The following is a 16,779-nucleotide window of genomic DNA, read 5'->3' as shown; positions in this document are numbered from 1 at the left end:
TGAGCCAAACATTCTGAAACTTGGGGGAGGGGGGCTTGCAGTGGTAAATGTGCCCTTCAAGTGTGGCCATTTTCCTGGTTATTCATTTTGGGTGTAATAACTTATGCTTAGTCCTTATTATTCAGGCATTAAAAGACATTGAGGTAATCTAGTTTTTCTGACCAGATGAGGCAATAATATGATTTGCTATTGTACCTAAACAAGTATGACCAGGATAAAGTGACCAACACTGCTTAGATATTGTTCAAAGGAAGATACACAAGGAAAATGTACATGGCCTGTTGATGGGGCTGGACCACTTCCAGACATAATATTTCAAATGTCTGAACTCTATCAAGTGGATAGAGTTCATGGATCCAAAGCAGGGAACCAGATACATCTTAGAAAATTGCAAGCGGGTCTGATATTTATTTGTTTGTTTTTGCTTTATTCCTCCTTTCTCCTGATATAGGGACTCAAGGTAGCAAACAATAAATATATATTTTAAATATGTATATTCTAAAATACAAAAATTAAATATAATTAAAGCATTTGTGTCATTAAAATAATTAAACATTAATAATAACCTGGTGAATATCCCTATCCGTCGCAGGTAGTGTTGGGCCATAAAGTATAAGTTGGGTTAATATCTTGGAATCCAAGATATCATCCTTGGGACTAATCTGAAAGTTTAGACTTCACTAGAGGTTATGTGAGTTGTGGGGGGGAGGGGGATTAGATCCTTGGCATGACCTTTCAGTAGATGGGCAACCAGAAAGCAATTTAAATTATCTTATTGATTGATTCTGCTTATAGAGAAGTTGTGCTTGTGTAGCAATGAATTACGAATTGCTGTTGATCTCCCAAAGTGGTCGACCTATACAAGCCTAGCATCATTGTTGTATGAGCAGAAAGGAGATGCTCCATAATAAAAGTACTTAACAAGATAATTGTGCAAATAAGTCAAGATGAATGTCAGACGATCCTCCACCTAACAGAAGACCCATTCATGCACTTAGACACGCAGCGCTATTAGCCAGTTGTTTATGAATAGTAAGAAAACACTTGTATATGAATTGATGTTAGTCCATATTGATGATTAGGTTAAATCTCTGCTTCAATTTTTTTACACTGCAATTGTTGGTGATTGGATTTCAAAGAGCTCACTTGGTAAATTTAAACTGTTTTTTCCCCTCCTGCATCTAGTTTTTTAAAAAAGAAATCAGACACAGAAAGTAATCTTCAACAATATTGTTCATAAGTAGGTATTTCCAACTGACTGTGTGTAGTCAAAAATGAATGCTTCAAATGAAATCCACATACCTTGAATTCCTTTTCAGTGATTATATTATGGAAGCTATAATAAGACTGTAAAAGCAATGAGGAGAAAAAAATTAAGTAACAGCCAGGAATACCCTTAATGGCTGCTTTGTATCCTAATACCTTTTTGTATGTCCCACCTTCTTTATGTCATTAGCACATACATAACCAGAATTATCTTTGCCAGAATTATCCCATCATCACACTGTTGTTCTATTTTATTTCTGGCATACCAACAAACTAAGAGGAATGTAATTTGTTTAAATGTGAGCAATGCCCATTTTGGGGAGAATGAAAAGCAGACACAAGACGTTTTTCCAGCTAACCATCTGCTTATATATTTGTACCTGGGATCTACAATAAACTGATTAGTATTCACCTTTGTCAAATGGTTCTTTTATTGCTCTTGATAATTAACATTAAAGAGACACGTAGAATGAGAATTAATTAAATATTCTCTTCCTGCACCTCACAAACAACTTTTAATTGAATAGAGGATAGGGGATTGCTTTATCTTTAATTGCAGTTTTGAACATAGATGAAAATCAATTTAATATCTATTGAATTTTTGAAATAATGGAAGGAGATTTGGAAAGTGATGCAAAGATGTGAGTTGATTATATTCATAGGAAAGTGAGCACGTTATTTGTAACTGGAGAGGGACATAAAAAGGATCAGTTCACTATTCTTGTACTCCTATACACACTTAGCTGGGATAAGCAACACTGAATGTAGTGGGACAGTAGCTCTAGCTTTATTATTTGTTTGTTTGTTTGTTTGTTTGTTTACAGTATTTATATTCCACCCTTCTCACCCCGAAGGGGACTAAGGGCAGATCACAATGTACATATACATGGCAAACATTAAGTGCCATATGACATACAGACAGAGACAAAGACACAGCGGCAATTTAACATTTTCCAGCTTCCAGCTTCATGAAGGTATGCTCAATTCCGGCCACAGGGGGAGCTGCTGCTTCATCATCCACTGTGACACTGAGTCCTTGATGGATTACTTCCTCATTCCTTTCCACATGCTAATGGACAATTTCTATGGTGTTGTAAATTAGTTAAATTAGCCTCTCCGCATAAACGGTACCTAAATTGCCTACTCGATAGATGCAACTATCTTTCGGGTTGCATAGATCAACAATGAGCTGGGCTATTTTAACGGTCAGCCGCTCAATCCAACTTGGGCTAGCTTCAAACTCATGACCTCATGATCAGTAGTGATTTATTGCAGTTGGCTACTAACCAGCTGTGCCACAGCCCAGCTTTCTTATTAGTTTACAAGCAACCATTTGTTTATTTTTGTACTTCATTTTTAACCTGCTTTTCTCCTGATATTAAGAGCTCAAGGTGGTGGACAACATTTATTCAAATACAAATAGAAAAATTAAAAAAAAACTCAATCCAAATCCTTCTGTCATGGAACATAAAAATATTACAGTACTTTTAAAACAACACTTAGAAACTACATACTGTTCTAAAATCCCACTCACACCATTCCCAGCATCCCTCTTATTCAATAAATGCCTGATGACTGAGTTATGTTTTCACCTACCTGCAAAAGGTAAGCAGGGATTTGGTTATCATGGTCTCTCCAGAGATAGAGACAGAGTTCCAGAGTCTGGGACCCTGCTATACTGGACAAAATCAGCCTCCAATCAGCATTGAAAATGCAAATTTCACACAAATTTGGAGGCCACACCAGGACCAAAATCCTGCCTTTTGGGTAAATGGATGGCCAGACACCCAGCTATGCCAAACCAGTGTCAGCATGGTGGGCATGTCCACCTGACCTCTTGTCACCACCCCCACCCTTTTCCTGCCATGAAAACATTATAAATAAGCTCCTAACTGAGCCCGGAGTGTTTCCTTTGCTCCATGGCACCTCTAAATGATGCATGAAGCTTCCAAGAGGGAATTAACCCCTCCAAAGCTTTGTTGCATCATTGAGAGCAAAGGGAATACAACAGGCTCAGTAAGGAGCTTGCTGAGCCTATTTTTAATGTTTTAAAGGCAGCAAGGGAGAGGAGGATGGCATTGCTATCCCTCTTCTGCAGGCTGGTTGAGCCCATGCTGTGTTGACTGCTTCTGGGATCATGAAGAAATCCCACATTTCTAAAGATCCAGTCCTTACTGAAAGATCCAGATCTTTAGCAGGTTTTTTTATTACCCAGAATAAACCTTTTTTAAAACTCAAAATAAAACCCTTTAGAGTACTGAGATGCTTTTGCACTGATGATTCCAAGAATTTCAAGAGAGATAAAATTGTTTCAAAACTGCCAAGCATTATTTCCATGTAAGCAGAGATCAACACTTTCCAGAATTACTACTGGTTTTGTCTAAAATGGTGCAAGGGGGGATCTGAAATTTCCTTTTCAGCTGCTAAGCTATGAGCAACAGATTGTGGTTCCAGCAATGAAAGAATACTCCTTGCTTCTCCCTGTCTCTAGTAAAAGAAATCTAGCTACCATTCTCAGCACCCAAATGGAAGCTTTAATGTCTACATGCAAAACAACACAAGGTCTCCCTTAAGAAATCATTACAAAAATCTGGAAGCATTTCATTTGGTAAGGATTGTTATACCCAAATAGCTCTGTCTGGTTTAGAAATTTGGCATGAGAATTAGTCTGAGGGTCTTAAGAGGTATCTTTCTACTTTTTATTCACCAAGAGGGACAGGGGAACTGTCGGGCCCACCTCGCCCTGACCTCATGTTAACAAAGATTATCTGAGCCCCAAAAAATCATTTGAACTAGGCTTAGTACCAGAGAAGGTGCTGACTATTTATGAAACAACATGAATTTCAATTACTCTCTTGCTTCAGTTGTTGTTTATTCGTTCGGTCGGTTCTGACTCTTTATGACCCCATAGTACAGCCCACGCCAGAGCTTCCTGTCGGCCATCACCACCCCCAGTTCCTTCAAGGTCAAGACAGTCCCTTCAAGCATACCATCCATCCATCTTGCCCTTGGTCGGCCTCTCTTCCTTTTTCCTTCCATTTTCCCCAACATCATGATCTTTTCCAGGCTTTCCTGTCTTCTCATTATGTGGCCAAAGTACTTCATCTTTGCCTCTAATATTCTTGCCTACAAGACCACAATTTATCATTGCTCATTCCAGTCCTGTATTTGTTTAATAAACATACAGCTTTTATCCCATGTCTTGTTTTAAACTTTAATTCTGGGTTGTGGAAGAGATAAGCTGCATGGGTCTTCTATTTGTGGAAAGTCCTCTGGAAACAGTTCCAGTGGAAATTTCTCTGGATCTCCATCCTGCTTTGTACTGAAGGATTTTTGTTTACTATGGATAGAGGGAGAAATTGAATAAAACTGTTCTTATTTATTGATCAGTGCTTTTACTGTTTAGACACAAAGGAGAACTTTTGTTGTTTAATATTTATTTGAATTTTTAAAAGTAGATATAGATATATGTTTTGTATACAGACATGCACACACTGAAATAGTGGTGACACTGGAAACAAATGTTTTGCTTGAACCATCAATTATTCACAGAATTGTAGTCCTGTTGCGAATGTATTCCCTATGGTAATGAGGATCTTATTGTTTAGCTAAAAAAGCCTATCTATCAAAATACGACTTTCTATTATGCTTCTCACACTCCTTCTCATTGTTGGATCTGTGATACATTTTTCCGAAAGGAAAGGAACAAAATTCTGATCAATAATTTGTCATGCAATGCCAACTGTACATATCTATCTATATATCATTGTATGACAGGATAGATTAAGATACCACCCGCTATAGTTTTTCTTAATTGGATATATTTGATGATGGGGAAAGGAGAAGCTTGAATCAATGTAATGTTATTAAAATATATATTGTTGATATGGTTTAACATGAGAATTCTCGTTGTGTTAACCCAATAGTTGATAAGCTCTTTTTATGAGCATGAGGTACAAACAGAGATAGATTGCAAAAGCTGGCATTAAATGACATTTGTTCAATGAAGCAAAAAAGATGGAAATTTTGTCTGTATTGATAACAGCTGTTTCATGTTCACTGTTAATTTTCAGTATAATTAGCATTCTAAAACAATTACTATGAAAATCATTAATAGGAGAGAAACAATTCCTTTACTAACTGTCTTTTATTTGCTTTTAATTAATCTATATTATTTCTGTTTTGCTATATTTTCATTAACAGCTCTCTCTCCACCATGACTCTGTATTGACTCCTCGCAGAAATTGGTTTCTGTGTAAGTACATTCTTCCCTTGGCCAATATATTTCCATAAAGTGTGCAAAAATATTTATGTTAAAGTGTGGGACAACTAATATACAACAAACTTTTTCTTTTTTTAAAAAAAATGAGACTTTTATAGTTAAAACATACTTTGATGGACAAAGGGAAGTGTTGAAAGGTTTAAAATGGTTGTGGAGTCATACTTTAACAATATTTTTTAAAGATAGGAACTAAAACTATCCCATCACCATCTTACTGGTGAAAGGTTAGATGATTTCCCCCTACTTCTTCAGTGATAAATCAACAATAATTTTCCATCTAAATGAGCACTGAGAAAGAAGATTAAAGTCTTGTAAAATGTGTGTTCAGGATTGCAGCAGGTGGGGAGAATGTGATTGCATCAGTGGTAACCATGCCTGAAGAGGTTAAAAGATATTGCAGGAGTAAAGGAATTAAATTGAGATTTTCCGGGAGATGTAGAGGAGTCCAAGATGTCAAGATAAGTTGATGAAAGAAGGGAACAGAAAGGCAGCTCCATGATTCATCCACATCATAGTAATTGTACTGAAATTTGTGTGGGTAGATCAAGTGGGAGACTGTAAGATTATTGCAAAAGTAATTAAAGTTATATGTGGAGGATGAACCTAGGGATGCTGCTCTAAAAAGGAGATCAGATAAACCCCCACTGGAAGAAATATAAAATGAACCATATGAGTTGCAAAAAACAAGTGGCTGGCTATTAAAACTATGTAAGATTGGTCTACTTTTCATTGAATATACACATACACATGCACACAAACATATATTTGACCTTCTACTCTGTTTTCTGATTTCTTTTGGTGATTTTTTCTAGTCTAGATTTCATCAACATCCAAAGGGATACCTTTGACTCCCTTCCCAAATCCAGTGTGAGTCACATCATACCATGTCTAAGCTGCCAGATTTCAGTAGTATTTTGATGGCCACAAAAATAATTATTTTTAAGAAATAAATCTTACTGCTCATCTAAATTTTGTTGGTATGACTGTGGCAAGAAGTGACATTTGCAGCATCTTGCAGCACTATGTCAAGTTTGGCTATCATACAAGGGACTTAGGTAGCATAAATTGAGCTTGGACTGCATGCACCACATCGTGTCTCCTTCTGTTTTGGGAAATAGCAGGTAGTGACAGCCTATCTTTATCCCTAGATAAAGGGATAAGATAGAACAACCACCAAAGCTTGGCTGATTTCATTATATATTTGTGATAAAGTATAATAGGATAGGCAATAGTGTTTGTCTTGGAGACCATCCAGAAACACCTTTAAACTGAGACCTGTCTTGGTTTTACCGGAGGCATTCAAATGACTGAAGGATTTCCCTGCTTTGTTCGGAATTAGCACCAGAACAACTTACAAGCAGACTCCGTGCCTGGCAGCAGCTTTAGGTAAATTTTAGGGCCTAAATTTGGGGTTTGCGGGGTGGCTGGCTCCTATCCTGATTACAATCTGGATACTATCTGGTCACCTGGGAGGAAAAATCTGGGGTTTGGGGTGGGAGGTGTGGACAGGAATGCAGGTGAAAATGAGTTACTGTTTTTGCCTGCAATTTCCTGCTGTCTGAAAGCGTCTTGGTGAGCCACCCACAGCTGACAGATATATGGATTTTGAATGCAGCATATGGTTTTGCCAGTCATCTTAAAGTGACCAAACACGGCAGCAAAGACAACAAGATTTAGACAGGATAATTGGTCATTGTGAAGGAATTTATTAATATAGGTAAAGGTAAAGGGTTTTCCCTGACGTTAAGTCCAGTCGTGACCAACTCTGGGGGTTGGTGCTCATCTCCATTTCTAAGCCGAAGAGCTGGCATTGTCCGTAGACACCTCCAAGGTCATGTGGCTGGCATGACTGCATGGAGCGCCATTACCTTCCTGCCAGAGCGGTACCTATTGATCTACTCACATTTGTATGTTTTCGAACTGCTAGGTTGGCAGAAGCTGGAGCTAACAGCGGGCGCTCACTCCGCTCCCAGGATTTGAACCTGGCACCTTTTGGTCTGCAAGTTCAGCAGCTCAGCGCTTTAACACACTGTGCCACCAGGGGCCCCTATTATTAATATAGCATGTTGGAAAAGGCTATGGGGCTAAAATATAAAGAGATGTGAGGGAAGGAATGGGTTAGAAATGAGACCTAGAGCTAAATCCAATTGTTGGTATCAACTAGGGTAGAACCTTCAAATCAATCAAATTTGCACAAGTGTATTTTACTATCTCTGCAGTGGCTGTAACTGACTGTTGTACTCAAACTTCATATTTTACCAAATATAATTCTGTGAATTCACTGTTAAATTATGCATTGGGAAAATTAGGCAGTACTCCATTAACCAGAAACAGAAGAATCAGGCAACTAATTGAGTAAGCAATCAATGGAATATGTGGTAATCAATTAAATTGGCAGGCAGACATTTACATATCTATACTAATTCAGATTCTAATAAACAAACAATGCAGTGAAATTAAGTATGTAAACTGATTAAAATTTAGTAGAGCAAATGAAAGCAATAAGCAGACAACGAAGTGAAATAGGAAGACATTAAAGCAAGAATGAGGTCTAATTTAATTATTAAACAAATCACCCTATGATAGATAAACTAATTTTGGAAACAAGCACACTTGCAGAGAGAGAGAGAAAAGTACTTAAGAAAGAGCATATTGCTGACAATGAAAGCTGTTACCAGAACAAAGTGCAGAGAGAAATCTCAACAACACTAACCAGAGTAATGTACTAATATAGCTTAATATATCCGATATGTATGAAAAATTTCACAGAAAGATAAACTTGCCATACCAAAAGTTCCATGAACTCTTAGGAGAAGAACAAAGGAAACAATGTTTTAACACAGACCTATACTTCATGTCTATGTTGACATGTTTTGCCCTGTTCTTCCTTTTAATAATAGGTAAAGGTTTTCCCCTGACATTAAGTCTAGTCATGTCCAGCTCTGGGGGTTAGTGCTCATCTCCATTTCTAAGCCGAAAAGCCGCCATTGTTTGTAGACACCTCCAAGGTCATGTGGACAGAGCGGTACTTATTGGTCTACTCACATTTGCATGTTTTTGAACTGCTTGGTTGGCAGAAGCTGGGGCTAACAGTGGGAGCTCACCCTGCTCCTTGAATTTGAACTGCCAACCTTTCAGTCAGCAAGTCCAGCAGCTCAGCAATTTAACCCACTGTGCTACCGGGAGCTTCTTTTAATAATAGCAGAACCAAAAAATATGTTCTCATGCCCTGGCCCTCATTAGTAACACATTACAGTCCTTTTACTCCATAGCCTCCATAAACAGTAATACTATTGAAAAAGAATATCCTCTGTTAATAGAAAATGTCCATATAAAACCCGTTTCCCGCAGTGATGTTGATTATTTCATTTAGTATTTGAAATAAAGTCTCGGTGGCAGCATTAACATCTTTTTATATATTTTTTTCATGCCAAATTCCATGCAAAATGGATTCCAAAGAGGTATTTTCAGGGGGCGATGTTCCTGATCAGCTTTTGTCATGCATGCTTGCATGCACACTTTCTCCCCCTCTCACACACACAAATATTCAGACAGCACCAAAGTGAAAATTTCATGTTAAAAAAAAATACCATTTTGGCACAGAATTTTTGGCATGCTGTATTGATGCTAATGAACCACATGTGAATCCTGCAGAAAATTACAGCATTTTTTGCACAGAAAATAATAATAACGATAATAACAATTTTTCCCTTTAGCCAGCAAAAGGGAAAACATACACATATAAAAAGGCATTTTCCCCAAACCTTTCAAAGCTGTGTGCTTATCATTGACTTTCTTACAGTGAGAAGGAAATTGCTAAGCTTACTCCATGCTTACTTCAAAAATGCACTTTTATATCAGAAATGATTAAAAATGTCCTTAGAAGTTTCCCAGGAGAGAAAATCACCATTTGTTTTAGACACATCATGCATCCTTTCTCTTCTTTTCCTCTGACCTCTTCACATAGCCCTTTTGGGCTGTGCCATTGTGCCAGCAATTGCCAACAAAAGGGAAAGCATCCTGGAGTCCTTGTGGACAACAAGTTAAACATGAGCCTACAGTGTGATGTGGCTGCTAAAAAAGCCAATGGGATTATGGCCTGCATTAATAGGGGTATAGCATCTAGATCCAGGGAAGTCATGCTCCCCCTCTATTCTGCCTTGGTCAGACCACACCTGGAATACTGTGTCCAATTCTGGGCACCGCAATTGAAGGGAGATGTTGAGAAGCTGGAAAGCGTCCAGAGGAGGGCAACTAAAATGATCAAGGGTCTGGAGAACAAACCCTATGAGGAGTGGCTTAAAGAGCTGGGTATGTTTAGCCTGCAGAAGAGAAAGCTGAGAGGAGACATGATAGCCATATACAAATATGTAAGGGGGAAGTCATAGGGAGGAGGGAGCAAGCTTGTTTTCTGCTGCCTTGCAGACTAGGACGCGGAACAATAGCTTCAAACTACAGGAAAGGAGATTCCGCCTGAACATCAGGAAGAAATTTCTCACTGTGAGAGCTGTTTGGCAGTGGAACTCTCTGCCCCGGACTGTGGTGGAGGTCTCCTTCTTTGGAGGCTTTCAAACAGAGGCTGGATGGGCATCTGTCGGGTGTGCTTTGAATGAGATTTTCCTGCTTCTTGTAGGGGGTTGGACTGGATGGCCCGTGAGGTCTCTTCCAACTCTACTATTCTATGATTCTATGGCTTGTGGTGCGCTGTGAACCCTCCCTCCTTCCCTTATCACATGGAGGAGATGGGAGAGGGTGTTTTGGAACTTTTTCTCTCCCTCATCAGATGGCAGAAAGGGTAGCAATGTGCAGCAACACACAGCAAAAAGGGGAGGAAAGTGTGAGGAGCTCCATTAGAGCTATCCAAACTACACTTTCCTCCCTGTAGTGCAGGAGAAAGCACCTTTCAGTGCTTCTCCTCCACTTTGGGAGGAATATAGACAGGGTCTGCCATGCGTCGTGTGATGGCGCATAGCAAGACCTGTCCTTGCAATCATCAAAAATGGCCAAAGGGGGCAAAAATGCCCTGTGTGAAGAGGTCCCTTGTTTCTCTTTTCCTTATTTTGCTTTTCTTTTCCTGTTTGCTGCTGCTACAAGTGTCGTTCACGACCTGGGCCTGACAGTGTTTCAGCATTGCTCTGAGGCATTTGAGGAGAAACATGGTGGCCCCCATCACCACAAGCAAAATGAAATACAAAACCAGAAACTAATCAGAGAAAATCCTGCAAGTGCCAGAGCCGAAGCCTTAATAAAAGAAGGATGGTAGCCCTTTTAAAGGAAATATATTCTGATGAATTTCACTGCGGTCTTTTTCCATATCAATTCTTGCTTTCACCAGATATGTTCTCATTTTAATCTTGCTTAAATCTGATCTTGCTGCTCATGTGGAAGAAATATTGTGTTATGAATTGTATTCTAAATTATGTTTTTATACCTGAAAGCATATGTATGTAGGCAGCAGGAAGTTATCACAGAAAAAAATGAATATACATGTTCTCTACAGTTTGCTATCTTATCCAACCACTTTCAAGTTTCCACCATATTTTCACTTCAGGCTTGCATACCTTATTCAATAACAGCATGATATTGGTATATTTTCTTCCCACCTTTTAAATGTTAAAATTCCAAATGATTAACAAGTATTATAGGGAATTGTAAGAAATGTTAATTAATGAATATTGCTTGCAATAACATATGTCACTGCTGTGTTTAACATGCTTTTAAAAATGTTATTCTTTGTTGATTATTTTCAGAGCTTAACCTCTATTCAATTCCTGTAATGCAACGCAATTAAAACAAACAAAAAACATCTGTTGCGTTTTTTTTTTAAAAAGCTTATGTGTTTTCTACAAATATATTTTTCAAAATGTAAACTGTAGAAATATATGTTGCTTTTATGAATTATTAACTTTTAATCCCTCCTAACCCATCCATCTCCATTTCTCACAGATGGAAAATCTCAAGCTGCCATTAACACTTAAGTGAAGGACATAACTTATTGTCTTTCTCTCATTACATATAGTGATTTCATGAAAACAATTATCAATTTCTGTGGAGGAAAATTACAAACAAGATAAATATGAACTTAAATACAAATGTTCAAAACACTCGAGGCTTTGCCTTTTTTTTTGTGACCATGCAGGAAAGTGAGGCATTTCTAGGCATTTCAGATATGGTCCACTCTCATGATGGGGCAAAGAGTAATTCAGGAGATAGACCTGTTGATTTGATTTTTGCCTTATCATTTTGAACCTTTTTCTGGAAAACTGGTATCTGCTTTTGTTATTTACTTCCTTTGTTACTCTGTATAGAGGAGAAAATTGGTACAATTTGGATAAGATCTTTCCAAAATAATTAATATTTTCATCAATGGAGAAGATCTGGATTTGAAAAATGATTGAATGTAGGAGAAAACAAAAGTGACAGGTCTGACTATACAGAGAATATTGAATGCTTAGCACTTAAAGTCTTACTCTGAATAACTGGGAATAGCCACATTGAAGCATTACAGCACTTTGATAGCACTTTAACTTCTAGCATTCCATTCTATGGAATCTTGGGATTCATATTTTGGTGAGAGATTTAAAAATCATCAGTTGCCTGACACACTGCAATTTCTTAGCGAAGACCTTTGCAAGTCTTAGAAAACTGAAAAAGCCAATATTTTATAGGATTGAGACATAGTATTTAAACTACTAAAATTGTGTAATATGAATAGATTTTCTGCGTATTCTGATATGTTTAGGGTCATGAGTTAAGATTATAACCTCTTTTTCCTTTTATAGGATCATGTTAAACAGCTACATTGCAGAGAAGCAAAACACCTTTCTCCACCACTTGGTGGGAATAACTCAATTTCTAAAATTTGACAGCTACAGATGGCTGAAAATTGCTAGGTTTTTTTTTTGACAAGAACTTTGCAAGACTGTACATTTATTTGAAAAATTGAAGGGAAAATCTTGAGACATTAAAGCTTTCAAGTGAGAAAGAAAGGAAACTGACAGATTTGTCCAATACTGTGAAATAAATACAATAGTTCCAAATTTGCCTTTGTTAGTTTGGTGTTTTCTAGCTTTTTGGACCAAAAATTTCATTATTCCAAGGCAAATGAAAAAGCATTGTGTGTAGTTCAAACATATTAAAAGTAGCAGACTGAAGATGCATGCTATATTGTACTAGATGGGACAATTATTTGATTTACTGTACATTTCAAATTTAAAATGCTCTTCCCCTGGTGCGACATGGAATCATAGATGTGTCTTATGTATTTTTCCAGTTTTGGTGGTACTAAATTTAGAGTGTATCTTATTGATGGCATCTTGATGGCAAGAAAATGCATTATCATTTTTATTGTTATTCAGCATCATGTATTCTCTGTGAAAATCAGGATGTCATTGCAATTTGTAGTACTCTTCTTAAACTTCTTTTTTCCTTGTTGCGCTCCCTCCATCTGTTACATATTGCTAAATTTCTGTGCCATATGTATAAATTTGGCATGTTGTGTTCACATTTTCTGAGTACCAGCATAGTGTAGTCATTTGAGTATTGGACTAAAAGATTGGGCGAATAGGGTCTGAATTCCCATTCATTTATGGAAACCAACTGGATGGCTTTTGGCAAGTCATACTCTGTAAATTTTGGCAAACATCCCTTGAATAAGTCTTTCCAAGATTACCATCTGACCACAAGTTAGAAAACACACCACAAAGAAAAGTTAATATTTTCAACCACATCTTCCTCATTCTTCCAGTAGGCATGGTTTCTTCATCTTTTGGTTAAAAAATATTGAGGGCAGTACTATCATCCAAAAGTTGTTTATGAGGAAGCCAAAATTATTATCAACATATAATAATATGGGTTACAAAATGCATGACATATGGATTAAATGTCCATAAGAGGAATGTGCATGAGAAAATTCTCACGGGCATACATGAAAAAGTCTATTTCTACGTATGTGTTTGAGGACTTTGGTCAATGAAAAGGAAACTCTCAACATTTTAAAAAGTGAAGTAGGGACTGTGATTCATCACAGAGACAGAAAATAGATAAGCATAAACAATTAGAGAATATGGTAACATCAGAGTCTTTAGCACATGTGGGAGGAATGAACATTAAAAGCTGTTATAATTAAACAGATCACTGTTCCAGCTTGTTTTGTGTCATCTACACAGTTTAAAAAGGATATTAACAAGCTGGGACATGTTCAGGTCAGGTCAACAAAGATAATAAAGAATCAGGAAACCAAGTCCTATGATAAAGGTTTAAGGAATGTTGCTATATTTGATATGGAGGAGAAATGACCAAGAGGTGATATGATAGCCTTTTTAAATATCTGAAAAACTATGATAGAGGGAACAAGTTTTTTCTACTATTCCAGAGTTTGAATTAATGGGTTCAAATTACAAGAAAGAAAATTGCAATTAAACATCGGGAATAATTTCCTAACAGTAGAACAGATGATTTCAGAAGTTGATGCTTTTTCTTTTCTTAAATGTTTTTAAACAGAAGTTAGATAGAAACATAGAAACATTGAGCAGAGATGCTTTAGCAGTGAAGTCATGCAGTGGCAGGGGTGATAAATAATCTTCCTCATGTTCTATGTTTATGTATATTCTGTGATTCTGCATTTGCTTTTTTAAAAATAACTTTAATAAAAAAAGTTTAAAAAATTACATTAAAAGTAAAAAAGTGAATCAAGAAAAGAAATATAGAACAGGAACCCAAAGAATGCAAAAAAAAAAAAAAAAGGAAAAGGAAACACTCTCTAGGTCTCCCAATGTTGACTTCTTTCTTGTCCACCCCCCCCCCCCCCATTATTTTTCAAAGCTCAAAATTGGAAAGTCCTTCTCTTCCTTGTGAAAAAAGTGAATAAAAGGTCTCCACTCTTTCAAAAAAAATTCCAGCGTCCCTTCTTTTAGTAAGCATGTTAACTTGTCCATCTTGGTCAAGTCCATCATTTTTATCATCCAGTTCTCTGTTGTTGGGGATAACAAAGCAAAATATCATGGACCTGCTTTCCCATGCACATATCACATCCATATAGTGTGATCCTTTCCCATACAAATATCATCTTTTTGGGGTAATTTGGGCAATAATGCTACTGATATCAGGAAGAATATAACACGGCTTTCTCACAAGCTCCTGAAAGCTTATCCTTTCGCTTACTTTGATGCCACATGAAGGATACATATTGGGGCAAAACACATAACGTATGCATGAAGAAAGAAACATCAACTGTGTGAGACTGCAAGAGAAAATCAAGACAGTTTTCAAATACTGCCTTTTCCTCCCCTCATCCTGTTGAACTCTATAGACAGGAAAGAGAGAAAAGGGAAGTACAGACCCTGCCAAGAGTCACAGCAGAACCTTTCAGGCATGATGTTCCAGGCCTGTGTCTGACCTTTCAGCTGTAACGATAATCTCTGTGTTTCAATTTTTCAATTAGCTTTGTACTTACATTTGTGAGAACGCAGAGAGGAAGTCTTGACATCTGAATTGGCCTGAAGAAACTGAGAAGGAAATGTCAAAGCACAAGACATATTTTGAGACATAGTGTTCGTAGTTTTGTTCTTTTAAAAGGAACCGAAAAAGCAACAATAGTCTATACTTTGATGCTATATCAAACCAATTCTTTTGTGGCACTAGTGAGAAGAGGTAGTTGTTTCAGTGATAGACAGATAAATATTGGCGGAGGGGAGGGTAATCCAGAAAGGATGGAAATGCTCATTATGAATCCTTTGTTATTCCAAATATAAAGATACTGTGTTGAAAAGATGTGTTTCTGCTCATGTTTTGGACATTGTCCCAGAAATTTGGTGGAGTAAATTGGCTTAGCACAAGGAGCTCACAGATATCTTGGCTGTAGCAGAAATCATGAAATCAAGGTAGCCCAAAACATATTCCAGTCTTAAAAATCATGAAGAATGTGTTCTCTAGTGCATTATCAAGGGAATGGAAGAAAATGAGAACAATAACAAGAGAGGGCTATTTATATACTGCCTGGGATTAGCAAGAAGATATTTGAATTATTTCTTCCCAGAACTATTTTCTGAGCCTCAAAATGCATCTTTTCCCCAACATAAATAATATGTCATGAACTGTAATTTTCTTGGAAGCAGGAAATTCATTCAAAGAAGCTTTCATCAGAGTAACTCTTATCTGACTGTCTTATCTCAAAGGGCAAGTCACTTTTATTATGAATATATGTAGCTTTGATATATGTAACTTCATATTTGTTGGGTCGAAATTAGCCCCCCTGAACTGCAAACTGTTTTTTAACTTTAAGAGACTTGCCTTTGAAAAAAATCAGATTTTGAGACTTATCAAAAAGTGAAGAATTTTGGATGGATTTGTATATCTACTTTTAACTATACAAGATGTTGAAGGAAGCAGTTGACTTATCCTCATTGCTTCCAGCTGTTTGACTTAGCCTGGTGTTCATTCATTCACTAAAAGAAAATACTATTATGTCATGCAACATTAAGTGTCCCACAATTTCTCAGAAAATATATTTTTGGAGAAATTTGTTTTTGGAAATCCATGAAACTATTTGATAAATTTCTCCATTCACACACTGACATACCTCCTTTTGAATTTCACCTCCTTAAGTTGAGAATTTTGGAAGGTTACTTTCACCAAGCTCACATGCTTTAAAATTCAGAATGATGTGGATTATAAGGAGGGCTGGCTTGAAAATGCACACCCCTAATGTGCGCTGCAACACACATCCGCATTAAAACATGTTTTAAAAGTCAGGAGAAAGTCTGAAATAGGTGATAAAATGTGCTGCATTTGATTAGTATATGTGCTGCTGTAGTCAAATGCATTTCTCCCAAAGGAATAAGAAAAAAGTCATTCTGTTGAATCGTTTCAACATGAGAGGATGTTGTGGATGCTTTTTCACAGGTCCTGAGTTGAATGTGGAGACTCTCCAGAGTGGATTATCTGCTTTGATAATGCCTGTTGAAGATGTCTGTAGTTGGCTTCTGTGCCTTTCCAATGAAAAAGGGAATGGAAAGCATGGACATAATTCTTTTAAACTAAGCATGTACAGCCTATAAACCAGGCAGATCTCAGCCTTACACTCATCTAGGAAGCAATTCAAAACTCTCCTGTTTAGTAAAGGCATTTAAAGATGTTCGTGAGACCGTAATGTTATTTTAATGAGGCTTCATTATTGTTACTTTGAAGGTTAGCATTTATTAGCATAATCTGTTAAGGTTGGGTTAATTTGT

The 16,779-nt window shown here is 37.1% G+C and overlaps 1 long non-coding RNA gene across 1 annotated transcript in view; it reads left to right on the top strand.

Annotated features, from left to right (window-relative positions):
• The window catches only part of LOC134298937 (uncharacterized), a 68,723-nt gene extending 55,625 nt beyond the window's left edge, over positions 1–13,098 (top strand). Inside the window, exons 3-4 of the long non-coding RNA XR_010006061.1 lie at positions 5,470–5,521; positions 12,331–13,098. This is a non-coding gene — a long non-coding RNA (uncharacterized LOC134298937). The remainder of the gene's footprint in view (positions 1–5,469; positions 5,522–12,330) is intronic.
• The last annotated feature ends 3,681 nt before the right edge of the window (positions 13,099–16,779 follow it).

This window comes from Anolis carolinensis, chromosome 4 (assembly GCF_035594765.1).
Source record: "Anolis carolinensis isolate JA03-04 chromosome 4, rAnoCar3.1.pri, whole genome shotgun sequence".
Lineage (NCBI taxonomy): Eukaryota > Metazoa > Chordata > Lepidosauria > Squamata > Dactyloidae > Anolis > Anolis carolinensis.
This window is presented reverse-complemented; position numbering and strand designations above follow the sequence as displayed.